Source organism: Xenopus laevis, chromosome 7S, assembly GCF_017654675.1.
Source record: "Xenopus laevis strain J_2021 chromosome 7S, Xenopus_laevis_v10.1, whole genome shotgun sequence".
NCBI lineage: Eukaryota > Metazoa > Chordata > Amphibia > Anura > Pipidae > Xenopus > Xenopus laevis.
The window spans coordinates 62429775-62445920 of record NC_054384.1 but is presented as its reverse complement, the minus strand read 5'-3'; the positions used below and the strand labels follow the sequence as shown (position 1 = coordinate 62445920).

At 36.4% G+C, this 16146-nt stretch overlaps 1 protein-coding gene across 5 annotated transcripts in view; it reads left to right on the top strand.

Annotated features, from left to right (window-relative positions):
* pknox2.S (PBX/knotted 1 homeobox 2 S homeolog) overlaps window positions 1-16146 on the top strand; it is a 404889-nt gene that overhangs the window by 73398 nt on the left and 315345 nt on the right. For all 5 annotated transcript variants that reach the window (XM_041571316.1, XM_041571317.1, XM_041571318.1 and 2 more), the window contains exon 2: window positions 13369-13421. The gene's annotated coding sequence lies outside the window, so the exon portion shown is untranslated. The remainder of the gene's footprint in view (window positions 1-13368; window positions 13422-16146) is intronic.

Here is a 16146-nt window from a genome sequence, read left to right as displayed (position 1 = left end):
ACTTCGAATATCGAAGGAATAATCGTTGGACCAAACTATTAAATCCTTCGAACCGAACGATTCAAAGAATTTAAATCCAAGAAAAACCTTGGAAAGCCTATGGTGACCTTCCCCATAGGCTAACATTGGCCTCAGCAGGTTTTAGGTGGCGAACTAGGGGGTCAAAGTTTTTTTTAAAGAGACAATACTTTGACTATCGAATGGTCGAATAGTCGATTCTAAGTCGAAGGTCGAAGTAGCCCATTCGATGGCCGAAGTAGCCAAAAAACCATTCGCAATTCAAAGTTTTTTACTCTATGTTCCTCTATTCTTTCACTCGACCTAAGTGAATGGGCCCCTAAATCTCAATGAAAAGTGTTAACTACTAAACTGACTCAAATAAATCATAGAAAGGCAAATATATAGTGACAAATGCAACTGCCAACAGAAAAAAAAAGGTCAGATGTGGTAGCTGACGAGTCATTTAAAACAAGCATTTAAGATGTTTGTTGTTTGTCTTCAATAACTACTAAACCGACTCAAATAAATCATAGAAAGGCAAATATATGGTGACAAATGCAACTGCCAACAGGAAAAAAAAAGGTCAGATGTGGTAGCTGACGAGTCATTTAAAACAAGCATTTAAGATGTTTGTTGTTTGTCTTCAAGGTTGTTTACCTAAACAGTGTGCCTTATCCTTGTGATCTGAATTTAGGGTAATTTGCAGGCCTGCAAAAGTTTCCTATAAAAGATAAAAAATGTTAAAGTCTTAACGTGCCATAAAATCCATAAACAATTGGTAAAATAAATTCGAGGCACTTTCAGATAAGAGGTTCAGTTTTTTTGTCAAATTACATATTTTGTTAAAGGGGTTGTTCACTTTCAAACAAATAGTTGTAGATAGATCACCAGAAATAGCGACTTTTTGCAATGACTTTCGTTTTTATAATATTGAAGTGTAAAGTGTAATTTTTCACCTTCTAAAGCAGCTCTGGGAAGGGGGGTCGACGACCCTGTAAACTGTTCTAAATGGATACTTTTAGTTGATACATGTCCATATCTTTGTCCCTGCTGAGCAGAATCTCTGGGTTTCATTACAGGCAGCTTTTAGAATTGATACAATAGTTGCTAATACTCCAGAAATGCTGCTGATAAATGTATCAACTAAATGTTGCAAAATTATAACAATTTCGAGTCTGCACCTGAATTACTGAGCTGCCAGACTCAAAACACCAGAGGCACCAACATTCAACTTTAAACTTTGATTTTGGAAACAGTAGAAAATAAATAATGGATAGTTATTAAAAAAGTCTTTATTTCTGGGGAACAATCTAAAAACAACTGAATTGAAAAAAGTGTTTGGAAGGTGAACAACCCCTTTAAATTTATCTATATCTATCTATCCTATGATATATCTTATAAAATATAAGCATTTCATTTACAATAACAAAATGAAGGCTTCTGAAGTTCCACAATACTGCAAATATTATCGTTTCTCATAAAAAGTCAAGTGAAAAGAGGTTTTTACTTAGAAGGTCACAGCTTACACATGGAAATCTAGGGCTATTTCTTGCAGCAGCAGCCTCCAAATGGAACCCTGCTGGTTTGGAAATGCTACCGCTGGTGGACCCCTGCCTTGTGTGATGTTTTTAGAAGGAAAAAATTCAAATCACTTAAGAACAAACAAACTGTTAAAAAAAGCAATCTGTGATGATACATGTAAAGAATTTATTGTTCATAGTTTTTGGAGCAGTAACTTGTTCTTTTATACAATATTTATCATAGCACATTTGAAAAAGGTTTTAAATAGTGATGGGCGAATCTGTCCTGTTTAGGTACTCCGAAAAATTCATGAAACAGCGAGAAATTTCGCAAAACGCATTGAAGTCAATGGGCATCAACACAATTTTGACGCGAGCGACAATTAAAGTCAACGAGCGTCCGAATAATGTGACGAACGACAATTATAATGCACGCGTCAACAGTTTTTTTTTTACACAGAAAATCTTTCCTCAAATCCATGCCAGGCGAATTATTCGCCCATCACTAGTTTTAAACAATCTAAAAATAAGTTATGCTCTAATCTGAATTTGTAAAAAAAATGTTGTTTGTGGTATTACAGCTTCAGATTTCTAAAATACCTAATTTCTTATTCAGCTATCAGAAACAGAATTTAGAGGAGGCAGAGTAGAGAGGAGCTTTGGGCACACTGTCAGGGGGTGTTTTGTTAGAATGTATGTGCAACAAACTATGCAGGGATCATGCACTCTTCTATATATAAAGATTCTGAAATCTATAGAATGCATAGTCACTGGCATACCCCAGCATCCTCCTCCCAGTCCTTTAAGTGTCATTTGCTTCCCTGCTGACTAGATCAATGGAAAACTTTCTTCTTCACTGTATGTGCAGCTATTAAATTTCAGCTGAACATCCAATGAGGGGAGAGAAAGTTTAGCCATTTAGTCATCTCAGTGTAGCAATTCTGATGTAGTAGTTGGAGTGTTGAACCTATTTGGTCCACAGCATTTATGTATGTATTTATATATGTATGATGTAAGAAGAAGAAAGAAAGGGAGATTGGGGAAGATCCAGGCCCTGGTTTCTGTCTTGGGCACCCCAAGGCCGATTCGATCCGCGGGGTCCCAGTGCCGCAGGGTCCTAGCATCTGCTGGGTGGCATGCCGCCCCTACAGTTTTGCCACCCTAGGCCTAGGAAAGAAGAGAAGAATTGCACATAGGATGAAGGGAATAGGAAGATATAGATATATGGGGAAAAAAAGGAGAAATGGGAGACTGGTGAAAGGAAAATTGTTATATGGGAAAATGAGGACAACATGGAGCTTTACAAGAGGAAGAAAAGGCACAGAAAAACGAACCAGCAATAATGAGAAATAAAGGGTTGAAGGATAAATTAGATTTATTTTTATTACTTTATACACAACATTCAGCAGTTTATATTTGTTGATCAAACAAACACGCAATAAGTTACCATAGCATCATAATGCCAGTATTTTGGCAAATTAACATTGTTGTGTTAATAAAATGAAGCTAGATTTGTACAAAGCCATTTCTTTTACTTAGTTCTTTCCCTTTATCTACAGTGAGGCCCCTGTAGCCTGTACTATCTTTATACTTCAACTACGAAAACCATTGCGTTTCATGTTTACCTGCTATAGTAATGAATTTTTGAAACGTTTGTTCCATATGGATCTGGTTATTAACCCTTTCTATTGCCTCATGGATTTGTGGTTATGAAGGTGATTTCCAATTTCTTGCTATTGTGTATCTAGCTACATTAGTATATGGGATAGAACAATAAATCAGATTTTAACAATTGGTTTATACATGGATAACATGTGGGGGTGAAATGGGGACCATGTCTGGTTTCCCTAGTGTAAAAATTTAATTAACGAGTCATTAACTTTCCCTTTGGGCACTGCACTCTGCAGTCATGCCTATGTGTATTCCCCCATGCATGCAGTGTTCCATTGAATGTGCAGTCTTCAGGTCTCTGTGCTCCAAAACGCAGCTTTTTTGTTTGCACACTCCATGGGGCATTGTGAAAAAAGCCTCTGATGTGCAATTGCTGTAAGAATAGGGAAGAGAAGTTGATGTATAACCATATAACAAGACTTGCACCAAACTGTTGCATTATAACACAATCAACATGCAGGGGTGAACCCCCACTTGATCTCTCTTTCTGCTGTGCTGATATTTTCTTCAGTTTGGTTTCTACTTTTTCGTAGGGTTTAGGCATAACAACATTTTTTAAAATCAAAATGATTTGGGTACAGCCTGCTGTCCCTGTAAAGCTTTGCTGCTGTGGGCCTTTTCTCTATATGATATATCTGTTGGACCATACTAATATAATCCTCATAAAAATGTGAAGTTTCAGTATGTGTTTATGTAGCTGATCACCTTCCTGAACATTTTGGGCAACTGACGAAGATTGCTGTTGGGCACAGGAACATAGTTTGTGATTTTATTTTGAATAGGTAGCTGTGCTTGTGGAACTTTGTCTGATAAATAGTTACCGAAACAATATGGTGGTTAAATTCTATTTAGTGCCATTATTTGTATGGTGTCCCAGTATTTTGCATCATTATTGCTCATGTGTGAGGAAATGGTTTATAGGTTTAGTGTTGGCTTGTTAATATTTATATGATTTTATTACCAAGCATCAAACTAGGTTTCTAATTTACCTTCTTGCTAATGTTATTTTATAGATTTGAACTAATTAATTCCTTACATCCATATGGTTTTCATTGTTCTGAGTTGTAAATTGGTCATTGGTTTTTTCTTCATTATTTTGTGCTACGTATAAGCTTATTTGAACTATGGGCTGCTATTTTAGCAGCTGTTGATAGTCCTATGGGGATATGAAGAAAAAAAGGTATAGAACCCCTTAATTATAGTAGATAATACATCTGATAGTTATATGCAGAAGTCTGACTGTTGTCAGAAAAATAATTGTAAAACCTAAAGAGAGAAAAGAACCCCACCAAAACCACCAGGATTTTGAAGTAATCCCAATTAGAGGTGTGTTACCTTATCAAAAAAGCAAATATAATTGAAACTGTTTTTATATTGATTGTATTGAATTGGGTAAAGTGAGACCAACACACAATACAGGGAATTAATAAATATATGTGATGATAATTAATAGGATTTGAGTGCAAATTACAGCGTATATGAATTCATTAACCTAATACACATACAGTATATAAATTGAATTAATTAGCGTAAAAAAATTGCTTAATTCATTTAGTAAAGTGCTAATCAATAAATAAGGTGAGATCTAATAAATTAATTTTAAAAAGACTGCTCCAGGCATTCACTCATAGATCTGTACCTTATCACTACAATTAATCACCATATGATACTTAAGTGCAGTTCCTAAATAGTTAATGTGCTAGTGCAATAAATAGTAAGGATTACTTAGAAATTCATTAATTGTCTAAAAGGTATAAACCTAATAACCAAAAAGGGGGGTGATTTGATAAAGGCAATTCATGCCTAAAATCAGTGAGATAGTTGGAAGAATTGGATAGAGGGTGGAGCTGTCCCAAAAGCTAACTGCCTAATCAATTTCTAAGACCTGGGACACCACAAAGTAGAAGGCAGGACAGGGTAACTGGGACTGTGGCCTTGATGTGTTAACTTGCCCTGAACTTAGAAGAAGAACTGAGCAACCCTAAAAAGCCATAAATCCATGGCCCCTTATTTGGATTATTGTCACCCTGGATTTGTGGCTGGGTTGCTCAGTTCTTGCCTCACAAGGAAACTTCAGGCGACTTTGGAAAACAAATCGCCGCGTGTGATTAGTGCTGGTGTTTTTTCTTTTTAGCCGGTGCAGAGTCAGGGAAGGCATTTGGGGAGATTGGTCGACGCAAAAACGAGGCGATTAGTTGCCAGGCGACCAAATCTCCCCTAAACATCCTGTGTGGACTTACCCTGTTTTAGATAGTGAAGTCATATAGCTGTCTCTGTTTGGGGCTGGCACAGCTTATCTCTGTCTGTAAACCCTACTAATAGACAAACCTCTGTTTATAGGTTCATTTCTTTCACATAAATGCTTTGGTACATTAGCAGTGAGAATGGTAAATGCAGAATGAGAGCTGGCTGGGGAGACTTCACTGTCTAACAGTTAATTAAAACTAGTCTCTTTTGGGGGTGCTTGTCTTTAAAGACCAAATATTAACATGTTATACTTTATCTGGTGCTTAAAGCAGAACAGTTAAATCATGATTTTGTATCTTAGTTCATAGCTTACGAAGCTGTATCTATTTCTGTTTGTGGTTTGAAAACACAACCAAAAATATGTGTATATGTTAATGCTGCATGATAATTCTTGGTTGAGCATTTAAGCAGAGTGACAAAGTCAAAAAATGTAAATATAAGCAAGTATTTTCTGATCGACAATTTTACGTGAAATAAGGCTACTATTGTTTACATATTGTTCCAACCTAAAATAAGATTTGACTTGATCAATAAATATGCTCTTTGTTGAAAGTGTTTTTAAAAACAATTGCAGTGTAAAACCATCTGAAAACAAAAGGCATTTATATGCCTAATGCTACACACATATCACTGCACTGCATATCACTGGGGGAGATTAGTCGCCCAGCGGCATATCTTTTTCTCTGGCAACTAATCTCCCCGAAATACTTTCCCGCCGGCAAGAATATGAATCGCGGACGGGATGGCATACAAATCGTCTAGAATTTCCGAAGTCGCACACAGTTTCCACGTGAGGCAACTTCTGCCGACTTTGGAAATATATGCCATCCCGCCGGTGATTCGTACTCTTGCTGGCGGGAAGGCATTTGGGGAGATTAGTCACTCGAAGAAGGGGAGATTTGTTGCCTTGTGACTAATCTCCCCTAAATCTTCACGTGTGCCACCACCTTAAAGCCTTCTGAAAACAGAAGGTATTTACATGCCTTATGCTACACTCCTTTTAGCCTGTCTCATCCTAACCCATCCCCCATTTGTACTATATTTTAAATATTTTTTAGCCACAAGGCTCTGCAAACAGCAGTTTCAACATAATTATTCATCTTGCATCTATATGGCCATAACTGACGTATGCAGTATATTCTCTTCAGTAAATATGACCCTGATTTTGTGTGTTCCGAAAATAATTTGTCTGAGAATTAAATAAAGTGGATTAATTAAGAATGTTCTGAATATTGCCTACAAATTAAAACAACCGACTTTACATAATAATTAAACTGTGACAGATAGTGATGGGCGAATTTGCGCCGTTTCGCTTCGCCGAAAAATTAGCGAATTTCGCGCGAAATTCGCAAAACGGCGAAAAATTCGCGAAACGGCGCCGGCGCCCGTTTTTCCGACGCCGGCGCCCGTTTTTGACGCCGGCGTCCGTTTTTCGAAAAAAATTTTTGACGCCAGCGAATTTTTTCCGCGAATTTTCGCGGGAGTTTCGCGAATTTATTCGCTGGCGGCGAATCGCGCAAATTCGCCGCGAATTCGCGCCTGGCGAATAAATTCGCCCATCACTAGTGACAGAATTAATGGCCAGACACATCACTGTTTTTTACTGCTTCTGTTGCTAAAACATTTCTAATTAAAATGAAACTTCCAGGAATCGATTTAGCACATTTGGTATTGTCTTTATTTTCCTTCCCTTTTTTTGCTCATGTAGCCTTTGTGTCATTTATTTCATTTTCTCTCAGTTGTTTGGGGCCCTGTAGTACTTATCATTTGCAGGACTTCTGCTCACGGAAATCTCCAGCAGCTGACTATTTTAGGCCTATAGTCACTGCAGCTGTTGTATTGATTTAACTGAACTGTGCTGATGTTCAATCAGCCCAACAGCTTTGCAGGCTGATACAGCACTGAGGACAATGTCTTACAGCCAAGTATGATTTATTTATTGAATTCAAAGTCTGCAAAATGGGATCTTTGGAGAGTGGTTGCTCCTTGTAGACTGTGGTTTAGAGCAAGCTATTGACAGCCACAGTGATTGAGATATAACAATAACTCTACTGAACAAACATAGAGAGCACTTGTACTAAAAAAAAAAACAACAGAGACAACACATAGTGCATGTTTCTTTTAAATGTGCAGTAAATCTTCACATTACAAAGTATTATCCTTGTTGCCTACAGTATGTTAATGCCACACACATGTTTATTTCTATTGAAAAAAATCCTCTTATATAAAATAAATAGGAAGCAGTAAATGTAAAACTGTTGTAAAATCTAAAAATTACCACTGGTAATGCAAAGTCTGCAATTCTATTTCCATCATGTCCTTTACTTCTATAAATAACCTACAGTGACATTTTTTTAATTATTGATTTTATAGAATTTTATTTTTCCAGTGACAACATAATGATGGCATACATATAGTGGTCATGCTTCTTTTCAGCAATGTATTTTGGTCCAGTGCCACCCTAGGCACTGGACCTAGCAGCACCCTGTGACATCAACAGTATTTATTTATTATTATGTCTGGCCCTCAGGTGCCTATCAATACATACGGAAATATTCTTAGATGTACAGATTGCCAACCAGCTTTGGCTGCTTCTGTGTATTACAAGGCAGATCAATCTTTTAGATTGGTTAGAGGTTTGCAGGTCTCTTATTTTTACTGATTGTAAGAGATTCTCTCTAAAAATGTGATGAAATACAAGGAAATGATATGTGCTTAAACAAATGATGTTAAGCATCTGAACAAACCATCATCCGAAATGATTTCTGTGAAGGGGCCAATCTAATTCTCACTACAATATAGTACAGATAGACTTCCAGTTCTGGCATTCTATAGATAATATGTAAAATTAGTTTAACTGCATATAAACAGAGCTTGACTTAAATCGCAAGGAGCTATTATCATGGAAATGGTTAAACTTTCTGACAAATGTGCCTAATATATGTAAGATTTGAATTAAACTTGTAAGATGCTTTTCCTCAGTCATATTTTATTTAACTGGTTGTATGAGCGCTCTAGGGACATAACTTACAAAGTTTTAACAGGATGTAAAGTATAAAAAATTGGTGCAAACTAATTTTTTTTGCACATTTGCACCCTGCCCTGCAACTTGCAGTTCAGATGCAATAAATACTGCTTACAAAGGTACTTGTACCAATGCACACATACAGTATACATCCATGTATACATATACATATTATACAGTATATATATACTGTAGATATATATATATATATATATATATATATATATATATATACCATCTAGCACAGCTTCCCACCGTCACATGTTAACTAGACACAAGTTGTTTGTTATATTTATAATTGGCTTTGCACCAAAAATCCAGTTGTTTCCACTTTTTAAAAAAGTGCAAGGCACAGGTGCAATGATGAAAGAGAGTGAATATGACACTTGCCTTGAGAGAGTGTTACTTCCAGGGTTCCATTATGTCTTGCACCTACACATTCAACTGAATTGCACCTAATGAGCAGTGCACTGGCTACATTAAGGGCTCTTACTCATGAGCGCTTGTCCCTGCACTCTCCTGTTTTCTGTTTAAATGCGTTCAGCTGCAGGGGAGCAAATTACTCAATGTAGCTGACTCTTCCTTATGGATGGGGATTCATGACGACGCATGTAAGTGCCGAATGAAGGTGGAACTCAGCATGTTGTGTTCCACCTGTGTTTGGCGCTTACATGCATCGTTGTGAATATAGGGCGTTTGTAAGAATGACTTGACTTAGTCCTGTGCTCGCCTGCGGCTGAATGCATTTAAACTGGGTGCAGGGACAAGTGCTTGTGAATAAGAACCCTAAGGGCACTTTGCCAGAGATGTTGCTGTTCACATCTCAGTGACAACAGAAAAATGCAACTGCACCTGGTATAACACTGAAATTCTAGGTAATAAAGCTGCACTGTGGGTACATGGCAGTTATGCACATGCCAGTCTGTCCGAACAATTTATTTCTTTGGGCTTTGGACTGGCGTTTGTAAATCACATATTAATAAGGAAATATTTGCTTCATATTTTGGAGTGAAGTCCAGTTTTCTGTGCCAGCCTACACATCAGTTGAAAATGTATGATATTACCTTCCCAAAGCTGAAGATCTGGGGCTTGAGCACCTGGACCCCCTGTTAGTATTGCTAAGTAAACCTTACTGCGTACAAGTCTACAATACTGGATATATTTTCCCTTAATCCCCATTTCCCCTGCTTTCCTTTTAATATTATGAACTAACCCCTAAGTAGAAAACTTAGAAAGCTTATTTAAATAAACAATAGTAATGTTTCTGAAGCAAACACAGCAGTTTTACCAGTGCAGGGCAACACTGCATTATCTTTTTATTACAACACTTAACATTTTTGATGTCACTGTTATTTTAAGGTTTCCTCTAAGATATTTGAAAGTGTTTAATATTACATATTCTGTGCATTTAAAATTAGCATTGAACTACAAAAAACTGTGCTCTTATTTAAGGCGTACAGAATTGACCCCAATCAGTAAACACAATTTAGCGTTTGGCAGTTGTGGCAAATTGTCTTACAATACAATACTATAAAATCAGGCTGTAGTATGCTGCTTCCGAGCCCATTTTGCCATCTTTCTTTTCCAATATTAAGAAAGGGAAGGTGGGAAAAAAGTATATGGCCTCTAATGCCAATTATAAGACAGTTGAAACTATTTGCATCAGGGGTAAATGCAAAAGAACAAGACTCTGGCAATAATATAGACAATTTTCTTTATTAGCATTTCGGAACTGGTATTTAGTGGGTGTAATTTTGTCCTTTGCACCATTAATTTTGCTTTATAGCTAGCCTGATAGCCATTACAGTTTTTTCCAATCACTAATACCATCTCCCTTTTGGTTTTTACAATTAACAGAATGCATTTTCAGGCTTTTTTTTAAAGTTGAATTTGAACAGGCGTAACAGAGGTGAGAGAGGCGGATAAAGTGATTTTAATGGGCATAAAAAAAAGTGAAATCAATGGTGCTTTCTTCAATTTAATCTGAAAGTTATACTGAGCTCACGGAAAGGTCCTCCTTGTTTAAAAAGCTGGATACATTTATCCAAAATACATTTCCAAGCACTTATGCCACTGATATTGGCACCAAAATAATCTACTGTTTGTACACACTCCAGTGCCAGGACCCTATTCAATGAGGTCAAATTAATTCAAGATCAGAGATGTCAAGCATTACACAAGAAAGTTTACACTAAAATTATTACACAGGATTGGCCTGTCAACAAATCATTACCTAAAACACAGTAAACCTCTGGCTTTATTTGAATGTACTTATATACAGTATCTATCGAGTTTCATAGTTGTATCTACCAGAATCAAATGAGATACTAGAGCAGGGGTCTAAGATATACACACTTTATGGATTATGCGATCCTTAGTTATCTGGTATAGGAGGTTCACATTCAGATTAAGGTACTGCCAGACCTTCCAAACTTTCACAAATTGTAGATATCACTCTGTAGAACCAATCTCATCAGTCATTAATCTCTTTATTTAGAATTGCATGTTTTGGATCGAAAAGATCCTTCTTCAGATGCTCGTATAAAAAGAACAGGGGTCCCCAACCTTTTCTACCCATGAGCCACATTCAATTGTAAAAAAAAGTGTTGGGAAGCAAAACAAGCATGACAAAAACTACATTTAGTAGTCTCTATGTGGACTGACAGCCTACAAGAGGCTCTGTTCAGCAGTACATCTAGTTTGATGCAACCTAAACTTGGTTCCAAGCCAAGAACTTAAGAAAACCCACCAGCTTTGAGGCCACTGGGAGAAACATCCAAGGGGTTGGTGAGCAACTATTTGGGGATCACTGTACTAGAGGATGGTTGGTTGGAGGGGAAAAGTAATAAACATCATTACTGTAATTAAAAGGTGCAATGCATATAACAATGGAGCAAAATTATGAGTATAGTTTTGCCATAATTTTGACAGCAGTTTACCTAAAAACAACCCAAAAACATTTGTAAACTGTACTTTTTTTCAGTATATTGGATACTACTGATAAAGACATGGGACCTTTTATCCATATATTATTCATACCTTAAGTCTACTATTAAAATAAGTTAAACATTAAGGGGGTTATTTATTAAAACCAAATTTTTTTAATGAAACCTGTCGCATTCTTGTAAAAGTCATTGGCAGCTTTCCCTTGAACCATTTGAAGATGTTTTTAACCTTCGTGAATTTTGGGAGTTATGGGGGTGTTTGATGCTGGTTTTAATTAAAAAACATTTAAAACAAGCAGCGCTGCATTGGAAATGAGGGATCTCTCTCCATTAGGTATGTGCTCATTCAGCGATTCAAACAAATCACTCGTGAGTAATGCATGCAATGATGTAATACAAAATGATGGAAAGATAAGCAGACTTGAAGTAAATGCCACGTAAAAGCCACTGCAAATGGCCTTATTTGTATACAGTCAATAAGTGAGCATGCATCTGAAAAGGGGGGAAAATCCAGATATTGAGGAGGGCACTGTTCCAATTGCCACGGGATTAAGGAGATTATCCGGAGTGGTAGTGCTTGCAAGTGCTTTGAGGCTTTGATAAAGCCTCATATGGACCTGGCTATTACAATTAGGGCTGACTTGCCCAACCACCATGGGAAATAGTATCCCCTTACCATGGATTAGTGGCTTCACTTGCAAGCATTACCTTTCCAGATAATCTCCTTAATCCTGCGCCAATTGGAACAGTTAGGGGCACATTTACTAAACTCGAGTGAAGGATTTGAATGAAAAAAACTTCGAATTTCGAAGGTTTTTTTGGCTAGTACGACCATCGAATTGGCTACTCCGACCTTCGACTACGACTTCGACTTTGAATCAGACAATTCGAACTAAAAATCGTTCGACTATTCGACTATTCCATAGTCAAAGTACCTACTTCGACTACCTACTTCGCCAACTAAAACCTTCCCAGCACCAATGTTAGCCTATGGGGACCTTCCCCATAAGCTTTCTTAGCAATTTCTGATCAAAGGAAAATCGTTCGATCGATGGATTAAAATCCTTCGAATCGAACCATTCGAAGGATTTTAATCCATCGATCGAACGATTTTCCTTCGATCGAACTAAATGCGGTAAATCCTTCGACTTCGATATCAAAGGATTTTGATTCTGTGGTCGAATATCAAGGGTTAATTAACCCTCGATATTCGACCAATAGTAAATGTGCCCCTTAGTGTATCAGCAGCCACTCAAAGCAAACTGAGCATGTGCGTATCGCGTACACTCCTAACACAATCCAAGATGGGAAACTTGTGAGAACTTTGAAGGCCTGGATCATTACTACTATTGATATGGTGAACCTTAAGTAAATTAGGTATTTTAAATATGGCTTTTCGAGCAATATTCATTTTTAGGGTTTAGTTCTCTTTTAAGATCAAATCCTTGCACAGTTGAGTTTGTTAATATCTCTTTAATTTAATATCCTAAAATGTAGAGGCATCAATAAAGATGATAAAGTGTACAAATATATGAAATCTGTTATTAACTGTATATAATCTTGACAACTCAGACAATTATGATCTGATTCTGTGTGACCAGCTTTACAAAGCTTTGCTTTTAATGTTGTTGTTTATTATACATCATATTCATTCATTTACTAAAAATACTACTGTAAGTTAAGGTTCAAACATTATATTACTGTATACAAAAAGTAGCAAACATACAGAGGGACCTGCAGTTAAGATTTGTGGGTTCAAAAAAGACTTTGCAGCCAGCCCTAGGAAAATGTACGGTAAGCACGTCACTCCAGCATTAGCTATTTGTTTCAAGGTAAACATAATCAAGGGAGAAATATAGATCATTTTGTTCTGTCTAGTTTTTCTAGCACTGTGTATTTGTCTTTCGTCGATTCTTATAAACTTTATGTCTAAGACCTGCTCTTTCTTTTTCTTCCCTAGATGAGAAAGGCATCAAAGCGCAAGTTGTTGTGGGCCACATGAACTTCTAAAATGTAAGCCATGTTTTCTTACCTTCATTATTTTTTCATGGAGATTGTGCGAAATGCTCATACAAGGATGACTCGTTGATTATACTGTCTTTTCTGGTATAGGTTTTCATTAAGAACAGATCATTATTGTAAAAGGGGTTTTATTATGAAAAAAGGGGTTGATTTCACCTGCCACGGAAGGTCTCTTGCTGACCCATGAATTATCTGTTTGGATGTACCTGTTATCCAGAAATCTCTGAACTAGAGGAAGATCATCTCCCACAGAGTAAATTTTATGCAAATAATTTTTTTTTTCTCTATAGTAATAAGACAATACCTTGTTCCTGATCCAAACTAAGCTGCCTGAATCCTTATTGATGGCAAAACACCTATTGGGTTTATTTAAAATTGGTTTAAATGTTTCAGAAAAAAACCCAGATTCCCAACGATTCCAGATCATACATCCTATACCTGTATTCTTTGCTCATCACTAACTAAAGAAACGTTTCCAGATAATTGTATAGTAAATCTTACTGATAAATTTACCATTATCATTTTACATGAAATATTTCATAAACTAGCAGCTCTAACATCACAGATGTATCCAGACCTCTGTTTAGCATAATTCTTTCTGAATTTTGCTTGAATTATTTATAGCTGCACAACAATTATACAAAGTATCTTGAAATATCTGTTTGGTGAGTTGGTATTATAACTATTAGATGACAAAGGTCACTATGTTGCTGAACAAGAGTCCATTTGATTTTTTTCAAGATCCTATCAAGTGTAATTGCATTATAACACGGCAAACAAATGTCTAAGTAAAAACTAAGCTGAAGATGAACTTTCTGAAATACTTCCAAAAACATGCATTTCTTCTTTTATGTATGGTTATCAAAAACATAATGCCATTCATTCATAATATTGCTGCTCAAATCTATTCATCTTTGCATTACAGTTCTCAGTTTTTTCAACAAAACAAAGTAATTATTTCATTGAAAAAAAACTCCACCTCAGTTATCTTATTCCCTTTACTTTTGTACTAAGGGGCCATAGACAGCATTATACTACAAAGATGAATGAAATATATCCTTTCAGGCCCATAACTCACTGAACACCATGGTGCTCTTAGGCCAATGGCATTCATTTGATATTAAAGGGGCGGTTCACTAGTTGTTTTCAGATAGATCACCAGAAATAATGACTTTTTCCAATGACTGTCTATTTTCTATGTGTGACCGTTTTTCTAATATTGAAGTGAAAATTACATTTTTCACCTTCTGAAGCAGCTCTGGGAGGGGGGGGGGGTCGCTGACCCTGTAAACTGTTCTAAATTGATACATTTAGTTGATACATTTCTTATCTTTGTCCCTGCTGAGCAGAATCTCTGGGTTTCATTACAGGCAGCTGTTAGAATTGATACGATAGTTGCTAATATGAAGACACAGATGCTGCTGAAAAATGCATCAATTAATGTAGCCAATTATAACAGTTCAAAATGTGCAACCCGCCATACAAGTCTATGGGCGTCATTTCCGCGGCAAAACAAGGTGAAATAATTAGCCCATCCCTTGATACAATAGTTGCTAATACTCCAGAGATGCTGCTGAGAAATGTATCAACTTAATGTTGCAAAATTGTTACAGTTCAGAGTCTGTGCCTGAATTACTGAGCGACCAGACTCAAACACCAGAGAGACAGTAAACTTTAAACTTTTTGGAAAAACAGTAAGAAATAAATAATGGAAAGTAATTGAAAAAAAGTCTTTATTTCTGGGCATCAATCTAAAAACAATTGAATTGAAAAAAGTGTTTAGAAGGTGAACAACCGCTTTAAGGGGCAGATTTATCAAGGGTCAAATTTCGAGTTTATGGGAGTTTGTAAAACTCCCATGAACTCGAAATTCAAAAAAAAAAAAGACCAATCGAAATTTTTTAAAAAAATAAAATTTTCCAAATTTGGGTGAATGGAATAGACCCGCAAACTCGAATTGAATTCAAATCAAATTTGATTTAAGTTTTTTCACAAAGAAAAGAGATTTTCTCCAAACAATCCCAAATTGATTCCAGGACGTCCCCCATAGGCTAAAACAGCAATTCAGCAGGTTTCAGGTGGTTTCAAATTCTTAAATGGCCGGTACATGATAGATTTCAAAATTCTAATTTTTTTAAATTGAATTTTAGCTATTCCCTAGTCGATTTACACTAAAATAAACTCAAAAATTCAGGCCCATGGCATTCATTGGAATCTAGTGCATCCCAGGCTCTAGATGGCAATATACATACAGAGCTTTGCCCAATGAACATCTAATCTTGCTAAAAAAAACAATGTCTGCATCCATCTTTGTAGTGCAATCATGAAGAAATTACTGCAGCTCATCTTTCTGTATACTATCAAATATGAGTGTTGGTGTATGAACAACAGCTTCTGGAGTAATTTATACCCCATAGGATACACTCTGACCTGGCCTTAGGTTCCGAAACAGGCAAAAACTTAATTTTAAATGCATGCTTCCCTTTGTTTAGTTATTGATCATAAATGAAGGTTATTTCTTACAACAAAATGTAGTAATTAAAATACCTATACTTTTATTGACATTGATATTAAGTGCAAGATTCTAAAAGCAATGAGTACAGATCAGCGTTCATTCTAGCACAACTTGACTGCTGAGTATGGTAATAATTTACAATGTTTGCTATGTCTGCCTTTAGGAAGCCAACACTTACCTTTCGGGCATTTATTCTTCTGT